Raw genomic sequence first — 20,137 nt, 5'->3', positions numbered from 1 at the left:
GATACTTTTCATTTTTTTGAAAAATTCCTGACCCCCGCGGGTCACAATTTTTGCCTGCTTTTTCTCTCCTGAGCTGCACTCAGGTTTCTGCAGCTTGTTCAGAATCTAGAGCAGGGAAACATGTTCTGCAAGCTTTTTCTGCCCTTTGGGAACTCGGGCATCATATGACGCGAGTTTGAGACGCTTTGGATACTTTTCATTTTTTTGAAAAAATCCTGAACCGCGGGTCACACTTTTTGCCTGCTTTTTCTCTCCTGAGCTGCACTCAGGTTTCTGTAGCTTGTTCAGAATCTAGAGCAGGGAAACAGGTTCCGCAAACTTTTTCTGCCCTTTCGTATCTCGGGCATCATATGACGCGAGTTTGAGACGCTTTGGATACTTTTCTTTTTTTTGAAAAAATCCTGTCCCGCGGGTCACACTTTTTGCCTGCCTTTTCTCTCCTGAGCTGCACTCAGGTTTCTGCAGCTTGTTCAGAATCTAGAGCAGGGAAACAGGTTCCTCAAACTTTTTCTGCCCTTTCGGATCTCGGACATCATATGACTCGAGTTTGAGACGCTTTGGATACTTTTCATTTTTTTGAAAAAATCCTGACCCGCGGGTCACACTTTTTGCCTGCTTTTTCTCTCCTGAGCTGCACTCAGGTTTCTGCAGCTTGTTCAGAATCAAGAGCAGGGAAACAGGTTCCGCAAACTTTTTCTGCCCTTTCGGATATCGGGCATCATATGACACGAATTTGAGATGCTTTGGATACTTTTCATTTTTTTGAAAAAATCCTGACCCGCGGGTCACACTTTTTGCCTTCTTTTTCTCTCCTGAGCTGCACTCAGGTTTCTGCAGCTTGTTCAGAATCTAGAGCAGGGAAACAGGTTCTGCAAACTTTTTCTGCCCTTTCAGATATCGGGCATCATATGATACAATTTTGAGACGCTTTGGATACTTTTCATTTTTTTGAAAAAATCCTGACCCGCGGGTCACACTTTGTGCCTTCTTTTTCTCTCCTGAGCTGCACTCAGGTTTCTGCAGCTTGTTCAGAATCTAGAGCAGGGAAACAGGTTCCGCAAGCTTTTTCTGCCCTTTCGGAACTCGGGCATCACATGACGCGAGTTTGAGACGGTTTGGATACTTTTCATATTTTTGAAAAAATCCTGACCCGCGGGTCACACTTTTTGCCTGCTTTTTCTCTCCTGAGCTGCACTCAGGTTTCTGCAGCTTGTTCAGAATATAGAGCAGGGAAACAGGTTCCGCAAACTTTTTCTGCCCTTTCGGATCTCGGGCATCATATGACACGAGTTTGAGACGCTTTGCATACTTTTCATTTTTTTGAAAAAATCCTGACCCGCGGGTCACACTTTTTGCCATCTTTTTCTCTACTGAGGTGCATTCAGGTTTCTGTAGCTTGTTCTGAATCTAGAGCAGGGAAACAGGTTCCGCAAGCTTTTTAAGCCCTTTCGGATCTCGGGCATCATATGACGCGAGTTGGAGACGCTTTGGATACTTTTCATTTTTTTGAAAAAATCCTGACCCGCGGGTCACACTTTTTGCCTTCTTTTTCTCTCCTGAGGTGCAGTCAGGTTTCTGTAGCTTGTTCAGAATCTAGAGCAGGGAAACAGGTTCCGCAAACTTTTTCTGCCCTTTCGGATCTCGGGAATCATATCACATGAGTTTGAGACGCTTTGGATACTTTTCATTTTTTTGAAAAAATCCTGACCCGCGGGTCACACTTTTTGCCTTCTTTTTCTCTCCTGAGCTGCACTCAGGTTTCTGCAGCTTGTTCAGAATCTAGAGCAGGGAAACAGGTTCCGCAAGCTTTTTCTGCCCTTTCGGAACTCGAGCATCATATGACGCGAGTTTGAGACGCTTTGGATACTTTTCATTTTTTTGAAAAAATCGTGACCCGCGGGTCACACTTTTTGCCTTCTTTTTCTCTCCTGAGCTGCACTCAGGTTTCTGCAGCTTGTTCAGAATCTAGAGCAGGGAAACATGTTCTGCAAGCTTTTTCTGCCCTTTCGGAACTCGGGCATCATATGACGCGAGTTTGAGACTCTTTGGATACTTTTCATTTTTTTGAAAAAATCCTGAACCGCGGGTCACACTTTTTGCCTGCCTTTTCTCTCCTGAGCTGCACTCAGGTTTCTGCAGCTTGTTCAGAATCTAGAGCAGGGAAACAGGTTCCTCAAACTTTTTCTGCCCTTTCGGATCTCGGACATCATATGACTCGAGTTTGAGACGCTTTGGATACTTTTCATTTTTTTGAAAAAATCCTGACCCGCGGGTCACACTTTTTGCCTGCTTTTTCTCTCCTGAGCTGCACTCAGGTTTCTGCAGCTTGTTCAGAATCAAGAGCAGGGAAACAGGTTCCGCAAACTTTTTCTGCCCTTTCGGATCTCGGGCATCATATGACACGAATTTGAGATGCTTTGGATACTTTTCATTTTTTGAAAAAATCCTGACCCGCGGGTCACACTTTTTGCCTTCTTTTTCTCTCCTGAGCTGCACTCAGGTTTCTGCAGCTTGTTCAGAATCTAGAGCAGGGAAACAGGTTCTGCAAACTTTTTCTGCCCTTTCGGATCTCGGGCATCATATGATACAATTTTGAGACGCTTTGGATACTTTTCATTTTTTTGAAAAAATCCTGACCCGCGGGTCACACTTTTTTCCTGCTTTTTCTCTCCTGAGCTGCACTCAGGTTTCTGCAGCTTGTTCGGAATCTAGAGCAGGGAAACAGGTTCCGCAAACTTTTTCTGCCCTTTCGGATCTCGGGCATCATATCACACGAGTTTGAGACGCTTTGGATACTTTTCATTTTTTTGAAAAAATCCTGACCCGCGGGTCACAATTTTTGCCTGCTTTTTCTCTCCTGAGCTGCACTCAGGTTTCTGCAGCTTGTTCAGAATCTAGACCAGGGAAACAGGTTCCGCAAGCTTTTTCTGCCCTTTCGGAACTCGGGCATCATATGACGCGAGTTTGAGACACTTTGGATACTTTTCATTTTTTTGAAAAAATCCTGACCCGCGGGTCACACTTTTTGCCTGCTTTTTCTCTCCTGAGCTGCACTCAGGTTTCTGTAGCTTGTTCAGAATATAGAGCAGGGAAACAGGTTCCGCAAACTTTTTCTGCCATTTCGGATCTCGGGCATCATATGACACGAGTTTGAGACGCTTTGGATACTTTTCATTTTTTTGAAAAAATCCTGACCCGCGGGTCACACTTTTTGCCTTCTTTTTCTCTCCTGAGCTGCACTCAGGTTTCTGTAGCTTGTTCTGAATCTAGAGCAGGGAAACAGGTTCCGCAAACTTTTTCTGCCCTTTCGGATCTCGGGCATCATATGACGCGAGTTTGAGACGCTTTGGATACTTTTCATTTTTTTGAAAAAATCCTGATCCGCGGGTCACACTTTTTGCCTTCTTTTTCTCTCCTGAGCTGCACTCAGGTTTCTGCAGCTTGTTCAGAATCTAGAGCAGGGAAACAGGTTCCGCAAACTTTTTCTGCCCTTTCGGATCTCGGGCATCATATGATGCGAGTTTGAGACACTTTGGATACCTTTCATTTTTTTGAAAAAATCCTGACCTGCGGGTCACACTTTTTGCCTGCTTTTTCTCTCCTGAGCTGCAGTCAGGTTTCTGCAGCTTGTTCAGAATCTAGAGCAGGGAAACAGGTTCCGCAAACTTTTTCTGCCCTTTCGGATCTCGGGCATCATATGATACAATTTTGAGACGCTTTGGATACTTTTCATTTTTTTGAAAAAATCCTGACCCGCGGGTCACACTTTTTGCCTTCTTTTTCTCTCCTGAGCTGCACTCAGGTTTCTGCAGCTTGTTCAGAATCTAGAGCAGGGAAACATGTTCCGCAAGCTTTTTCTGCCCTTTCGGAAGTCGGGCATCATATGACGCGAGTTTGAGACGCTTTGGATACTTTTCATTTTTTTGAAAAAATCCTGACCCGCGGGTCACACTTTTTTCCTGCTTTTTCTCTCCTGAGCTGCACTCAGGTTTCTGCAGCTTGTTCAGAATCTAGAGCAGGGAAACAGGTTCCGCAAACTTTTTCTGCCCTTTCGGATCTCGGGCATCATATCACACGAGTTTGAGACGCTTTGGATACTTTTCATTTTATTGAAAAAATCCTGACCCGCGGGTCACACTTTTTGCCTTCTTTTTCTCTCCTGAGCTTCACACAGGTTTCTGCAGCTTGTTCAGAATCTAGAGCAGGGAAACAGGTTCCGCAAGCTTTTTCTGCCCTTTCGGAACTCGGGCATCATATGACGCGAGTTTGAGACACTTTGGATACTTTTCATTTTTTTGAAAAAATCCTGACCCGCGGGTCACACTTTTTGCCTGCTTTTTCTCTCCTGAGCTGCACTCAGGTTTCTGTAGCTTGTTCAGAATATAGAGCAGGGAAACAGGTTCCGCAAACTTTTTCTGCCATTTCGGATCTCGGGCATCATATGACACGAGTTTGAGACGCTTTGGATACTTTTCATTTTTTTGAAAAAATCCTGACCCGCGGGTCACACTTTTTGCCTTCTTTTTCTCTCCTGAGCTGCACTCAGGTTTCTGTAGCTTGTTCTGAATCTAGAGTAGGGAAACAGGTTCCGCAAACTTTTTCTGCCCTTTCGGATCTCGGGCATCATATGACGCGAGTTTGAGACGCTTTGGATACTTTTCATTTTTTTGAAAAAATCCTGATCCGCGGGTCACACTTTTTGCCTTCTTTTTCTCTCCTGAGCTGCACTCAGGTTTCTGCAGCTTGTTCAGAATCTAGAGCAGGGAAACAGGTTCCGCAAACTTTTTCTGCCCTTTCGGATCTCGGGCATCATATGATGCGAGTTTGAGACGCTTTGGATACCTTTCATTTTTTTGAAAAAATCCTGACCTGCGGGTCACACTTTTTGCCTTCTTTTTCTCTCCTGAGCTGCACTCAGGTTTCTGCAGCTTGTTCAGAATCTAGAGCAGGGAAACAGGTTCCGCAAACTTTTTCTGCCCTTTCGGATCTCGGGCATCATATGATACAATTTTGAGACGCTTTGGATACTTTTCATTTTTTTGAAAAAATCCTGACCCGCGGGTCACACTTTTTGCCTTCTTTTTCTCTCCTGAGCTGCACTCAGGTTTCTGCAGCTTGTTCAGAATCTAGAGCAGGGAAACATGTTCCGCAAGCTTTTTCTGCCCTTTCGGAACTCGGGCATCATATGACGCGAGTTTGAGACGCTTTGGATACTTTTCATTTTTTTGAAAAAATCCTGACCCGCAGGTCACACTTTTTGCCTGCTTTTTCTCTCCTGAGCTGCACTCAGGTTTCTGTAGCTTGTTCAGAATGTAGAGCAGGGAAACAGGTTCCGCAAACTTTTTCTGCCCTTTCGTATCTCGGGCATCATATGACGCGAGTTTGACACGCTTTGGATACTTTTCATTTTTTTGAAAAAATCCTGACCCGCGGGTCACAATTTTTGCCTGCTTTTTCTCTCCTGAGCTGCACTCAGGTTTCTGCAGCTTGTTCAGAATCTAGACCAGGGAAACAGGTTCCACAAGCTTTTTCTGCCCTTTCGGAACTCGGGGATCATATGACGCGAGTTTGAGACACTTTGGATACTTTTCATTTTTTTGAAAAAATCCTGACCCGCGGGTCACACTTTTTGCCTGCTTTTTCTCTCCTGAGCTGCACTCAGGTTTCTGTAGCTTGTTCAGAATATAGAGCAGGGAAACAGGTTCCGCAAACTTTTTCTGCCATTTCGGATCTCGGGCATCATATGACACGAGTTTGAGACGCTTTGGATACTTTTCATTTTTTTGAAAAAATCCTAACCCGCGGGTCACACTTTTTGCCTTCTTTTTCTCTCCTGAGCTGCACTCAGGTTTCTGTAGCTTGTTCTGAATCTAGAGCAGGGAAACAGGTTCCGCAAACTTTTTCTGCCCTTTCGGATCTCGGGCATCATATGACGCGAGTTTGAGACGCTTTGGATACTTTTCATTTTTTTGAAAAAATCCTGATCCGCGGGTCACACTTTTTGCCTTCTTTTTCTCTCCTGAGCTGCACTCAGGTTTCTGCAGCTTGTTCAGAATCTAGAGCAGGGAAACAGGTTCCGCAAACTTTTTCTGCCCTTTCGGATCTCGGGCATCATATGATGCGAGTTAGAGACACTTTGGATACCTTTCATTTTTTTGAAAAAATCCTGACCTGCGGGTCACACTTTTTGCCTGCTTTTTCTCTCCTGAGCTGCACTCAGGTTTCTGCAGCTTGTTCAGAATCTAGAGCAGGGAAACAGGTTCCGCAAACTTTTTCTGCCCTTTCGGATCTCGGGCATCATATGATACAATTTTGAGACGCTTTGGATACTTTTCATTTTTTTGAAAAAATCCTGACCCGCGGGTCACACTTTTTGCCTTCTTTTTCTCTCCTGAGCTGCACTCAGGTTTCTGCAGCTTGTTCAGAATCTAGAGCAGGGAAACATGTTCCGCAAGCTTTTTCTGCCCTTTCGGAAGTCGGGCATCATATGACGCGAGTTTGAGACGCTTTGGATACTTTTCATTTTTTTGAAAAAATCCTGACCCGCAGGTCACACTTTTTGCCTGCTTTTTCTCTCCTGAGCTGCACTCAGGTTTCTGTAGCTTGTTCAGAATATAGAGCAGGGAAACAGGTTCCGCAAACTTTTTCTGCCCTTTCGTATCTCGGGCATCATATGACGCGAGTTTGACACGCTTTGGATACTTTTGATTTTTTTGAAAAAATCCTGACCCGCGGGTCACAATTTTTGCCTGCTTTTTCTCTCCTGAGCTGCACTCAGGTTTCTGCAGCTTGTTCAGAATCTAGAGCAGGGAAACAGGTTCCTCAAACTTTTTCTGCCCTTTCGGATCTCGGACATCATATGACTCGAGTTTGAGACGCTTTGGATACTTTTCATTTTTTTGAAAAAATCCTGACCCGCGGGTCACACTTTTTGCCTTCTTTTTCTCTCCTGAGCTGCACTCAGGTTTCTGCAGCTTGTTCAGAATCTAGAGCAGGGAAACAGGTTCCGCAAACTTTTTCTGCCCTTTCGGATATCGGGCATCATATGACACGAATTTGAGATGCTTTGGATACTTTCCATTTTTTTTAAAAAATCCTAACCCGCGGGTCACACTTTTTGCCTTCTTTTTCTCTCCTGAGCTGCACTCAGGTTTCTGCAGCTTGTTCAGAATCTAGAGCAGGGAAACAGGTTCCGCAAACTTTTTCTGCCCTTTCGGATCTCGGGCATCATATGATACAATTTTGAGACGCTTTGGATACTTTTCATTTTTTTGAAAAAATCCTGACCCACGGGTTACACTTTTTGCCTTCTTTTTCTCTCCTGAGCTGCACTCAGGTTTCTGCAGCTTGTTCAGAATCTAGAACAGGGAAACAGGTTCCGCAAGCTTTTTCTGCCCTTTCGGAACTCGGGCATCACATGACGCGAGTTTGAGACGCTTTGGATACTTTTCATTTTTTTGAAAAAATCCTGACCCGCGGGTCACACTTTTTGCCTGCTTTTTCTCTCCTGAGCTGCACTCAGGTTTCTGCAGCTTGTTCAGAATATAGAGCAGGGAAACAGGTTCCGCAAACTTTTTCTGCCCTTTCGGATCTCGGGCATCATATGACACGAGTTTGAGACGCTTTGGATACTTTTCATTTTTTTGAAAAAATCCTGACCCGCGGGTCACACTTTTTGCCATCTTTTTCTCTACTGAGGTGCATTCAGGTTTCTGTAGCTTGTTCTGAATCTAGAGCAGGGAAACAGGTTCCACCAGCTTTTTAAGCCCTTTTGGATCTCGGGCATCATATGACGCGAGTTGGAGACGCTTTGGATACTTTTCATTTTTTTGAAAAAATCATGACCCGCGGGTCACACTTTTTGCCTTCTTTTTCTCTCCTGAGGTGCAGTCAGGTTTCTGTAGCTTGTTCAGAATCTAGAGCAGGGAAACAGGTTCCGCAAGCTTTTTCTGCCCTTTCGGATCTCGGGCATCATATGACGCTAGTTTGAGACGCTTTGGATACTTTTCATTTTTTTGAAAAAATCCTGACCCGCGGGTCACACTTTTTGCCTGCTTTTTCTCTCCTGAGCTGCACTCAGGTTTCTGCAGCTTGTTCAGAATCTAGAGCAGGGAAACAGGTTCCGCAAACTTTTTCTGCCCTTTCGGATCTCGGACATCATATGACGCGAGTTTGACACGCTTTGGATACTTTTCATTTTTTTGAAAAAATCCTGACCCGCGGGTCACACTTTTTGCCTTCTTTTTCTCTCCTGAGCTGCACTCAGGTTTCTGCAGCTTGTTCAGAATCTAGAGCAGGGAAACAGGTTCCGCAAGCTTTTTCTGCCCTTTTGGATCTCGGGCATCACATGACGCGAGTTTGAGACGCTTTGGATACTTTTCATTTTTTTGAAAAAATCCTGACCTGCGCGTCACACTTTTTGCCTGCTTTTTCTCTCCTGAGCTGCACTCAGGTTTCTGCAGCTTGTTCAGAATCTAGAGCAGGGAAACATGTTCCGCAAGCTTTTTCTGCCCTTTCGGAAGTCGGGCATCATATGACGCGAGTTTGAGACGCTTTGGATACTTTTCATTTTTTTGAAAAAATCCTGACCCGCGGGTCACACTTTTTTCCTGCTTTTTCTCTCCTGAGCTGCACTCAGGTTTCTGCAGCTTGTTCAGAATCTAGAGCAGGGAAACAGGTTCCGCAAACTTTTTCTGCCCTTTCGGATATCGGGCATCATATGACACGAATTTGAGATGCTTTGGATACTTTCCATTTTTTTAAAAAAATCCTAACCCGCGGGTCACACTTTTTGCCTTCTTTTTCTCTCCTGAGCTGCACTCAGGTTTCTGCAGCTTGTTCAGAATCTAGAGCAGGGAAACAGGTTCCGCAAACTTTTTCTGCCCTTTCGGATCTCGGGCATCATATGATACAATTTTGAGACGCTTTGGATACTTTTCATTTTTTTGAAAAAATCCTGACCCACGGGTTACACTTTTTGCCTTCTTTTTCTCTCCTGAGCTGCACTCAGGTTTCTGCAGCTTGTTCAGAATCTAGAACAGGGAAACAGGTTCCGCAAGCTTTTTCTGCCCTTTCGGAACTCGGGCATCACATGACGCGAGTTTGAGACGCTTTGGATACTTTTCATTTTTTTGAAAAAATCCTGACCCGCGGGTCACACTTTTTGCCTGCTTTTTCTCTCCTGAGCTGCACTCAGGTTTCTGCAGCTTGTTCAGAATATAGAGCAGGGAAACAGGTTCCGCAAACTTTTTCTGCCCTTTCGGATCTCGGGCATCATATGACACGAGTTTGAGACGCTTTGGATACTTTTCATTTTTTTGAAAAAATCCTGACCCGCGGGTCACACTTTTTGCCATCTTTTTCTCTACTGAGGTGCATTCAGGTTTCTGTAGCTTGTTCTGAATCTAGAGCAGGGAAACAGGTTCCACCAGCTTTTTAAGCCCTTTTGGATCTCGGGCATCATATGACGCGAGTTGGAGACGCTTTGGATACTTTTCATTTTTTTGAAAAAATCATGACCCGCGGGTCACACTTTTTGCCTTCTTTTTCTCTCCTGAGGTGCAGTCAGGTTTCTGTAGCTTGTTCAGAATCTAGAGCAGGGAAACAGGTTCCGCAAGCTTTTTCTGCCCTTTCGGATCTCGGGCATCATATGACGCTAGTTTGAGACGCTTTGGATACTTTTCATTTTTTTGAAAAAATCCTGACCCGCGGGTCACACTTTTTGCCTGCTTTTTCTCTCCTGAGCTGCACTCAGGTTTCTGCAGCTTGTTCAGAATCTAGAGCAGGGAAACAGGTTCCGCAAACTTTTTCTGCCCTTTCGGATCTCGGACATCATATGACGCGAGTTTGACACGCTTTGGATACTTTTCATTTTTTTGAAAAAATCCTGACCCGCGGGTCACACTTTTTGCCTTCTTTTTCTCTCCTGAGCTGCACTCAGGTTTCTGCAGCTTGTTCAGAATCTAGAGCAGGGAAACAGGTTCCGCAAGCTTTTTCTGCCCTTTTGGATCTCGGGCATCACATGACGCGAGTTTGAGACGCTTTGGATACTTTTCATTTTTTTGAAAAAATCCTGACCTGCGCGTCACACTTTTTGCCTGCTTTTTCTCTCCTGAGCTGCACTCAGGTTTCTGCAGCTTGTTCAGAATCTAGAGCAGGGAAACATGTTCCGCAAGCTTTTTCTGCCCTTTCGGAAGTCGGGCATCATATGACGCGAGTTTGAGACGCTTTGGATACTTTTCATTTTTTTGAAAAAATCCTGACCCGCGGGTCACACTTTTTTCCTGCTTTTTCTCTCCTGAGCTGCACTCAGGTTTCTGCAGCTTGTTCAGAATCTAGAGCAGGGAAACAGGTTCCGCAAACTTTTTCTGCCCTTTCGGATCTCGGGCATCATATCACACGAGTTTGAGACGCTTTGGATACTTTTCATTTTATTGAAAAAATCCTGACCCGCGGGTCACACTTTTTGCCTTCTTTTTCTCTCCTGAGCTTCACACAGGTTTCTGCAGCTTGTTCAGAATCTAGAGCAGGGAAACAGGTTCCGCAAGCTTTTTCTGCCCTTTCGGAACTCGGGCATCATATGACGCGAGTTTGAGACACTTTGGATACTTTTCATTTTTTTGAAAAAATCCTGACCCGCGGGTCACACTTTTTGCCTGCTTTTTCTCTCCTGAGCTGCACTCAGGTTTCTGTAGCTTGTTCAGAATATAGAGCAGGGAAACAGGTTCCGCAAACTTTTTCTGCCATTTCGGATCTCGGGCATCATATGACACGAGTTTGAGACGCTTTGGATACTTTTCATTTTTTTGAAAAAATCCTGACCCGCGGGTCACACTTTTTGCCTTCTTTTTCTCTCCTGAGCTGCACTCAGGTTTCTGTAGCTTGTTCTGAATCTAGAGTAGGGAAACAGGTTCCGCAAACTTTTTCTGCCCTTTCGGATCTCGGGCATCATATGACGCGAGTTTGAGACGCTTTGGATACTTTTCATTTTTTTGAAAAAATCCTGATCCGCGGGTCACACTTTTTGCCTTCTTTTTCTCTCCTGAGCTGCACTCAGGTTTCTGCAGCTTGTTCAGAATCTAGAGCAGGGAAACAGGTTCCGCAAACTTTTTCTGCCCTTTCGGATCTCGGGCATCATATGATGCGAGTTTGAGACGCTTTGGATACCTTTCATTTTTTTGAAAAAATCCTGACCTGCGGGTCACACTTTTTGCCTTCTTTTTCTCTCCTGAGCTGCACTCAGGTTTCTGCAGCTTGTTCAGAATCTAGAGCAGGGAAACAGGTTCCGCAAACTTTTTCTGCCCTTTCGGATCTCGGGCATCATATGATACAATTTTGAGACGCTTTGGATACTTTTCATTTTTTTGAAAAAATCCTGACCCGCGGGTCACACTTTTTGCCTTCTTTTTCTCTCCTGAGCTGCACTCAGGTTTCTGCAGCTTGTTCAGAATCTAGAGCAGGGAAACATGTTCCGCAAGCTTTTTCTGCCCTTTCGGAACTCGGGCATCATATGACGCGAGTTTGAGACGCTTTGGATACTTTTCATTTTTTTGAAAAAATCCTGACCCGCAGGTCACACTTTTTGCCTGCTTTTTCTCTCCTGAGCTGCACTCAGGTTTCTGTAGCTTGTTCAGAATGTAGAGCAGGGAAACAGGTTCCGCAAACTTTTTCTCCCTTTCGTATCTCGGGCATCATATGACGCGAGTTTGACACGCTTTGGATACTTTTCATTTTTTTGAAAAAATCCTGACCCGCGGGTCACAATTTTTGCCTGCTTTTTCTCTCCTGAGCTGCACTCAGGTTTCTGCAGCTTTTTCAGAATCTAGACCAGGGAAACAGGTTCCGCAAGCTTTTTCTGCCCTTTCGGAACTCGGGGATCATATGACGCGAGTTTGAGACACTTTGGATACTTTTCATTTTTTTGAAAAAATCCTGACCCGCGGGTCACACTTTTTGCCTGCTTTTTCTCTCCTGAGCTGCACTCAGGTTTCTGTAGCTTGTTCAGAATATAGAGCAGGGAAACAGGTTCCGCAAACTTTTTCTGCCATTTCGGATCTCGGGCATCATATGACACGAGTTTGAGACGCTTTGGATACTTTCCATTTTTTTTAAAAAATCCTAACCCGCGGGTCACACTTTTTGCCTTCTTTTTCTCTCCTGAGCTGCACTCAGGTTTCTGCAGCTTGTTCAGAATCTAGAGCAGGGAAACAGGTTCCGCAAACTTTTTCTGCCCTTTCGGATCTCGGGCATCATATGATACAATTTTGAGACGCTTTGGATACTTTTCATTTTTTTGAAAAAATCCTGACCCACGGGTTACACTTTTTGCCTTCTTTTTCTCTCCTGAGCTGCACTCAGGTTTCTGCAGCTTGTTCAGAATCTAGAACAGGGAAACAGGTTCCGCAAGCTTTTTCTGCCCTTTCGGAACTCGGGCATCACATGACGCGAGTTTGAGACGCTTTGGATACTTTTCATTTTTTTGAAAAAATCCTGACCCGCGGGTCACACTTTTTGCCTGCTTTTTCTCTCCTGAGCTGCACTCAGGTTTCTGCAGCTTGTTCAGAATATAGAGCAGGGAAACAGGTTCCGCAAACTTTTTCTGCCCTTTCGGATCTCGGGCATCATATGACACGAGTTTGAGACGCTTTGGATACTTTTCATTTTTTTGAAAAAATCCTGACCCGCGGGTCACACTTTTTGCCATCTTTTTCTCTACTGAGGTGCATTCAGGTTTCTGTAGCTTGTTCTGAATCTAGAGCAGGGAAACAGGTTCCACCAGCTTTTTAAGCCCTTTTGGATCTCGGGCATCATATGACGCGAGTTGGAGACGCTTTGGATACTTTTCATTTTTTTGAAAAAATCATGACCCGCGGGTCACACTTTTTGCCTTCTTTTTCTCTCCTGAGCTGCACTCAGGTTTCTGCAGCTTGTTCAGAATCTAGAGCAGGGAAACAGGTTCCGCAAGCTTTTTCTGCCCTTTCGGATCTCGGGCATCATATGACGCTAGTTTGAGACGCTTTGGATACTTTTCATTTTTTTGAAAAAATCCTGACCCGCGGGTCACACTTTTTGCCTGCTTTTTCTCTCCTGAGCTGCACTCAGGTTTCTGCAGCTTGTTCAGAATCTAGAGCAGGGAAACAGGTTCCGCAAACTTTTTCTGCCCTTTCGGATCTCGGACATCATATGACGCGAGTTTGACACGCTTTGGATACTTTTCATTTTTTTGAAAAAATCCTGACCCGCGGGTCACACTTTTTGCCTTCTTTTTCTCTCCTGAGCTGCACTCAGGTTTCTGCAGCTTGTTCAGAATCTAGAGCAGGGAAACAGGTTCCGCAAGCTTTTTCTGCCCTTTTGGATCTCGGGCATCACATGACGCGAGTTTGAGACGCTTTGGATACTTTTCATTTTTTTGAAAAAATCCTGACCTGCGCGTCACACTTTTTGCCTGCTTTTTCTCTCCTGAGCTGCACTCAGGTTTCTGCAGCTTGTTCAGAATCTAGAGCAGGGAAACATGTTCCGCAAGCTTTTTCTGCCCTTTCGGAAGTCGGGCATCATATGACGCGAGTTTGAGACGCTTTGGATACTTTTCATTTTTTTGAAAAAATCCTGACCCGCGGGTCACACTTTTTTCCTGCTTTTTCTCTCCTGAGCTGCACTCAGGTTTCTGCAGCTTGTTCAGAATCTAGAGCAGGGAAACATGTTCTGCAAGCTTTTTCTGCCCTTTCGGAACTCGGGCATCATATGACGCGAGTTTGAGATGCTTTGGATACTTTTCATTTTTTTGAAAAAATCCTGAACCGCGGGTCACACTTTTTGCCTGCTTTTTCTCTCCTGAGCTGCACTCAGGTTTCTGTAGCTTGTTCAGAATCTAGAGCAGGGAAACAGGTTCCGCAAACTTTTTCTGCCCTTTCGTATCTCGGGCATCATATGACGCGAGTTTGAGACGCTTTGGATACTTTTCTTTTTTTTGAAAAAATCCTGACCCGCGGGTCACACTTTTTGCCTGCCTTTTCTCTCCTGAGCTGCACTCAGGTTTCTGCAGCTTGTTCAGAATCTAGAGCAGGGAAACAGGTTCCTCAAACTTTTTCTGCCCTTTCGGATCTCGGACATCATATGACACGAGTTTGAGACGCTTTGCATACTTTTCATTTTTTTGAAAAAATCCTGACCCGCGGGTCACACTTTTTGCCTTCTTTTTCTCTCCTGAGCTGCACTCAGGTTTCTGCAGCTTGTTCAGAATCTAGAGCAGGGAAACAGGTTCTGCAAACTTTTTCTGCCCTTTCAGATCTCGGGCATCATATGACACGAGTTTGAGACGCTTTGCATACTTTTCATTTTTTTGAAAAAATCCTGACCCGCGGGTCACACTTTTTGCCATCTTTTTCTCTACTGAGGTGCATTCAGGTTTCTGTAGCTTGTTCTGAATCTAGAGCAGGGAAACAGGTTCCGCAAGCTTTTTAAGCCCTTTCGGATCTCGGGCATCATATGACGCGAGTTGGAGACGCTTTGGATACTTTTCATTTTTTTGAAAAAATCCTGACCCGCGGGTCACACTTTTTGCCTTCTTTTTCTCTCCTGAGGTGCAGTCAGGTTTCTGTAGCTTGTTCAGAATCTAGAGCAGGGAAACAGGTTCCGCAAACTTTTTCTGCCCTTTCGGATCTCGGGAATCATATCACATCAGTTTGAGACGCTTTGGATACTTTTCATTTTTTTGAAAAAATCCTGACCCGTGGGTCACACTTTTTGCCTTCTTTTTCTCTCCTGAGCTGCACTCAGGTTTGTGCAGCTTGTTCAGAATCTAGAGCAGGGAAACAGGTTCCGCAAGCTTTTTCTGCCCTTTCGGATCACGGGCATCATATGATGCGAGTTTGAGACGCTTTGGATACTTTTCATTTTTTTGAAAAAATCCTGACCTGCGGGTCACACTATTTGCCTTCTTTTTCTCTCCTGAGCTGCACTCAGGTTTCTGCAGCTTGTTCAGAATCTAGTGCAGGGAAACAGGTTCCGCAAACTTTTTCTGCCCTTTCGGATCACGGGCATCATATGATGCGAGTTTGAGACGCTTTGGATACTTTTCATTTTTTTGAAAAAATCCTGACCTGCGGGTCACACTTTTTGCCTTCTTTTTCTCTCCTGAGCTGCACTCAGGTTTCTGCAGCTTGTTCAGAATCTAGTGCAGGGAAACAGGTTCCGCAAACTTTTTCTGCCCTTTCGGATCTCGGGCATCATATGACGCGAGTTGCAGACGCTTTAGATACTTTTCATTTTTTTGAAAAAATCATGACCCGCGGGTCACACTTTTTGCCTTCTTTTTCTCTCCTGAGGTGCAGTCAGGTTTCTGTAGCTTGTTCAGAATCTAGAGCAGGGAAACAGGTTCCGCAAGCTTTTTCTGCCCTTTCGGATCTCGGGCATCATATGACGCTAGTTTGAGACGCTTTGGATACTTTTCATTTTTTTGAAAAAATCCTGTCCCGCGGGTCACACTTTTTGCCTGCTTTTTCTCTCCTGAGCTGCACTCAGGTTTCTGCAGCTTGTTCAGAATCTAGAGCAGGGAAACAGGTTCCGCAAACTTTTTCTGCCCTTTCGGATCTCGGACATCATATGACGCGAGTTTGACACGCTTTGGATACTTTTCATTTTTTTGAAAAAATCCTGACCCGCGGGTCACACTTTTTGCCTTCTTTTTCTCTCCTGAGCTGCACTCAGGTTTCTGCAGCTTGTTCAGAATCTAGAGCAGGGAAACAGGTTCCGCAAACTTTTTCTGCCCTTTTGGATCTCGGGCATCATATGATACAATTTTGAGACGCTTTGGATACTTTTCATTTTTTTGAAAAAATCCTGACCCGCGGGTCACACTTTTTGCCTTCTTTTTCTCTCCTCAGCTGCACTCAGGTTTCTGCAGCTTGTTCAGAATCTAGAGCAGGGAAACAGGTTCCGCAAGCTTTTTCTGCCCTTTTGGATCTCGGGCATCACATGACGCGAGTTTGAGACGCTTTGGATACTTTTCATTTTTTTGAAAAAATCCTGACCTGCGCGTCACACTTTTTGCCTGCTTTTTCTCTCCTGAGCTGCACTCAGGTTTCTGCAGCTTGTTCAGAATCTAGAGCAGGGAAACAGGTTCCGCAAACTTTTTCTGCCCTTTCGGATCTCGGGCATCATATGATGCAATTTTGAGAAGCTTTGGATACTTTTCATTTTTTTGAAAAAATCCTGACCCGCGGGTCACACTTTTTGCCTTCTTTTTCTCTCCTGAGCTGCACTCAGGTTTCTGCAGCTTGTTAAGAATCTAGAGCAGGGAAACAGGTTCCGCAAACTTTTTCTGCCCTTTCGGATCTCGGGCATCATATGATACAATTCTGAGACGCTTTGGATACTTTTCATTTTTTTGAAAAAATCCTGACCCACGGGTCACACTTTTTGCCTTCTTTTTCTCTCCTGAGCTGCACTCAGGTTTCTGCAGCTTGTTCAGAATCTAGAGCAGGGAAACATGTTCTGCAAGCTTTTTCTGCCCTTTCGGAACTCGGGCATCATATGACGCGAGTTTGAGACGCTTTGGATACTTTTCATTTTTTTGAAAAAATCCTGAACCGCGGGTCACACTTTTTGCCTGCTTTTTCTCTCCTGAGCTGCACTCAGGTTTCTGTAGCTTGTTCAGAATCTAGAGCAGGGAAACAGGTTCCGCAAACTTTTTCTGCCCTTTCGTATCTCGGGCATCATATGACGCGAGTTTGAGACGCTTTGGATACTTTTCTTTTTTTTGAAAAAATCCTGACCCGCGGGTCACACTTTTTGCCTGCCTTTTCTCTCCTGAGCTGCACTCAGGTTTCTGCAGCTTGTTCAGAATCTAGAGCAGGGAAACAGGTTCCTCAAACTTTTTCTGCCCTTTCGGATCTCGGACATCATATGACTCGAGTTTGAGACGCTTTGGATACTTTTCATTTTTTTGAAAAAATCCTGACCCGCGGGTCACACTTTTTGCCTGCTTTTTCTCTCCTGAGCTGCACTCAGGTTTCTGCAGCTTGTTCAGAATCAAGAGCAGGGAAACAGGTTCCGCAAACTTTTTCTGCCCTTTCGGATATCGGGCATCATATGACACGAATTTGAGATGCTTTGGATACTTTTCATTTTTTTGAAAAAATCCTGACCCGCGGGTCACACTTTTTGCCTTCTTTTTCTCTCCTGAGCTGCACTCAGGTTTCTGCAGCTTGTTCAGAATCTAGAGCAGGGAAACAGGTTCCGCAAGCTTTTTCTGCCCTTTCGGAACTCGGGCATCACATGACGCGAGTTTGAGACGGTTTGGATACTTTTCATATTTTTGAAAAAATCCTGACCCGCGGGTCACACTTTTTGCCTGCTTTTTCTCTCCTGAGCTGCACTCAGGTTTCTGCAGCTTGTTCAGAATATAGAGCAGGGAAACAGGTTCCGCAAACTTTTTCTGCCCTTTCGGATCTCGGGCATCATATGACACGAGTTTGAGACGCTTTGCATACTTTTCATTTTTTTGAAAAAATCCTGACCCGCGGGTCACACTTTTTGCCATCTTTTTCTCTACTGAGGTGCATTCAGGTTTCTGTAGCTTGTTCTGAATCTAGAGCAGGGAAACAGGTTCCGCAAGCTTTTTAAGCCCTTTCGGATCTCGGGCATCATATGACGCGAGTTGGAGACGCTTTGGATACTTTTCATTTTTTTGAAAAAATCCTGACCCGCGGGTCACACTTTTTGCCTTCTTTTTCTCTCCTGAGGTGCAGTCAGGTTTCTGTAGCTTGTTCAGAATCTAGAGCAGGGAAACAGGTTCCGCAAACTTTTTCTGCCCTTTCGGATCTCGGGAATCATATCACATCAGTTTGAGACGCTTTGGATACTTTTCATTTTTTTGAAAAAATCCTGACCCGTGGGTCACACTTTTTGCCTTCTTTTTCTCTCCTGAGCTGCACTCAGGTTTGTGCAGCTTGTTCAGAATCTAGAGCAGGGAAACAGGTTCCGCAAACTTTTTCTGCCCTTTCGGATCACGGGCATCATATGATGCGAGTTTGAGACGCTTTGGATACTTTTCATTTTTTTGAAAAAATCCTGACCTGCGGGTCACACTTTTTGCCTTCTTTTTCTCTCCTGAGCTGCACTCAGGTTTCTGCAGCTTGTTCAGAATCTAGTGCAGGGAAACAGGTTCCGCAAACTTTTTCTGCCCTTTCGGATCACGGGCATCATATGATGCGAATTTGAGACGCTTTGGATACTTTTCATTTTTTTGAAAAAATCCTGACCTGCGGGTCACACTTTTTGCCTTCTTTTTCTCTCCTGAGCTGCACTCAGGTTTCTGCAGCTTGTTCAGAATCTAGTGCAGGGAAACAGGTTCCGCAAACTTTTTCTGCCCTTTCGGATCTCGGGCATCATATGACGCGAGTTGCAGACGCTTTAGATACTTTTCATTTTTTTGAAAAAATCATGACCCGCGGGTCACACTTTTTGCCTGCTTTTTCTCTCCTGAGGTGCAGTCAGGTTTCTGTAGCTTGTTCAGAATCTAGAGCAGGGAAACAGGTTCCGCAAGCTTTTTCTGCCCTTTCGGATCTCGGGCATCATATGACGCTAGTTTGAGACGCTTTGGATACTTTTCATTTTTTTGAAAAAATCCTGTCCCGCGGGTCACACTTTTTGCCTGCTTTTTCTCTCCTGAGCTGCACTCAGGTTTCTGCAGCTTGTTCAGAATCTAGAGCAGGGAAACAGGTTCCGCAAACTTTTTCTGCCCTTTCGGATCTCGGACATCATATGACGCGAGTTTGACACGCTTTGGATACTTTTCATTTTTTTGAAAAAATCCTGACCCGCGGGTCACACTTTTTGCCTTCTTTTTCTCTCCTCAGCTGCACTCAGGTTTCTGCAGCTTGTTCAGAATCTAGAGCAGGGAAACAGGTTCCGCAAGCTTTTTCTGCCCTTTTGGATCTCGGGCATCACATGACGCGAGTTTGAGACGCTTTGGATACTTTTCATTTTTTTGAAAAAATCCTGACCTGCGCGTCACACTTTTTGCCTGCTTTTTCTCTCCTGAGCTGCACTCAGGTTTCTGCAGCTTGTTCAGAATATAGAGCAGGGAAACAGGTTCCGCAAACTTTTTCTGCCCTTTCGGATCTCGGGCATCATATGATGCAATTTTGAGAAGCTTTGGATACTTTTCATTTTTTTGAAAAAATCCTGACCCGCGGGTCACACTTTTTTCCTGCTTTTTCTCTCCTGAGGTGCACTCAGGTTTCTGCAGCTTGTTCAGTATCTAGAGCAGGGAAACAGGTTCCGCAAACTTTTTCTGCCCTTTTGGATCTTGGGCATCATATGACACGAGTTTGAGACGCTTTGGATTCTTTTCATTTTTTTGAAAAAATCCTGACCCGCGGGTCACACTTTTTTCCTGCTTTTTCTCTCCTGAGGTGCACTCAGGCTTCTGTAGCTTGTTCAGAATCTAGAGCAGGGAAACAGGTTCCGCAAACTTTTTCTGCCCTTTCGTATCTCGGGCATCATATGACGCGAGTTTGAGACGCTTTGGATACTTTTCATTTTTTTGAAAAAATCCTGAACCGCGGGTCACACTTTTTGCCTGCTTTTTCTCTCCTGAGCTGCACTCAGGTTTCTGTAGCTTGTTCAGAATCTAGAGCAGGGAAACAGGTTCCGCAAACTTTTTCTGCCCTTTCGGATATCGGGCATCATATGACACGAATTTGAGATGCTTTGGATACTTTTCATTTTTTTGAAAAAATCCTGACCCGCGGGTCACACTTTTTGCCTTCTTTTTCTCTCCTGAGCTGCACTCAGGTTTCTGCAGCTTGTTCAGAATCTAGAGCAGGGAAACAGGTTCCGCAAGCTTTTTCTGCCCTTTCGGAACTCGGGCATCATATGATACAATTTTGAGACGCTTTGGATACTTTTCATATTTTTGAAAAAATCCTGACCCGCGGGTCACACTTTTTGCCTGCCTTTTCTCTCCTGAGCTGCACTCAGGTTTCTGCAGCTTGTTCAGAATATAGAGCAGGGAAACAGGTTCCGCAAACTTTTTCTGCCCTTTCGGATCTCGGGCATCATATGACACGAGTTTGAGACGCTTTGCATACTTTTCATTTTTTTGAAAAAATCCTGACCCGCGGGTCACACTTTT

The sequence above is a fragment of the Rhineura floridana genome, chromosome 7, assembly GCF_030035675.1.
Source record: "Rhineura floridana isolate rRhiFlo1 chromosome 7, rRhiFlo1.hap2, whole genome shotgun sequence".
NCBI lineage: Eukaryota > Metazoa > Chordata > Lepidosauria > Squamata > Rhineuridae > Rhineura > Rhineura floridana.
Note: the sequence above shows the minus strand (reverse complement) of the source record.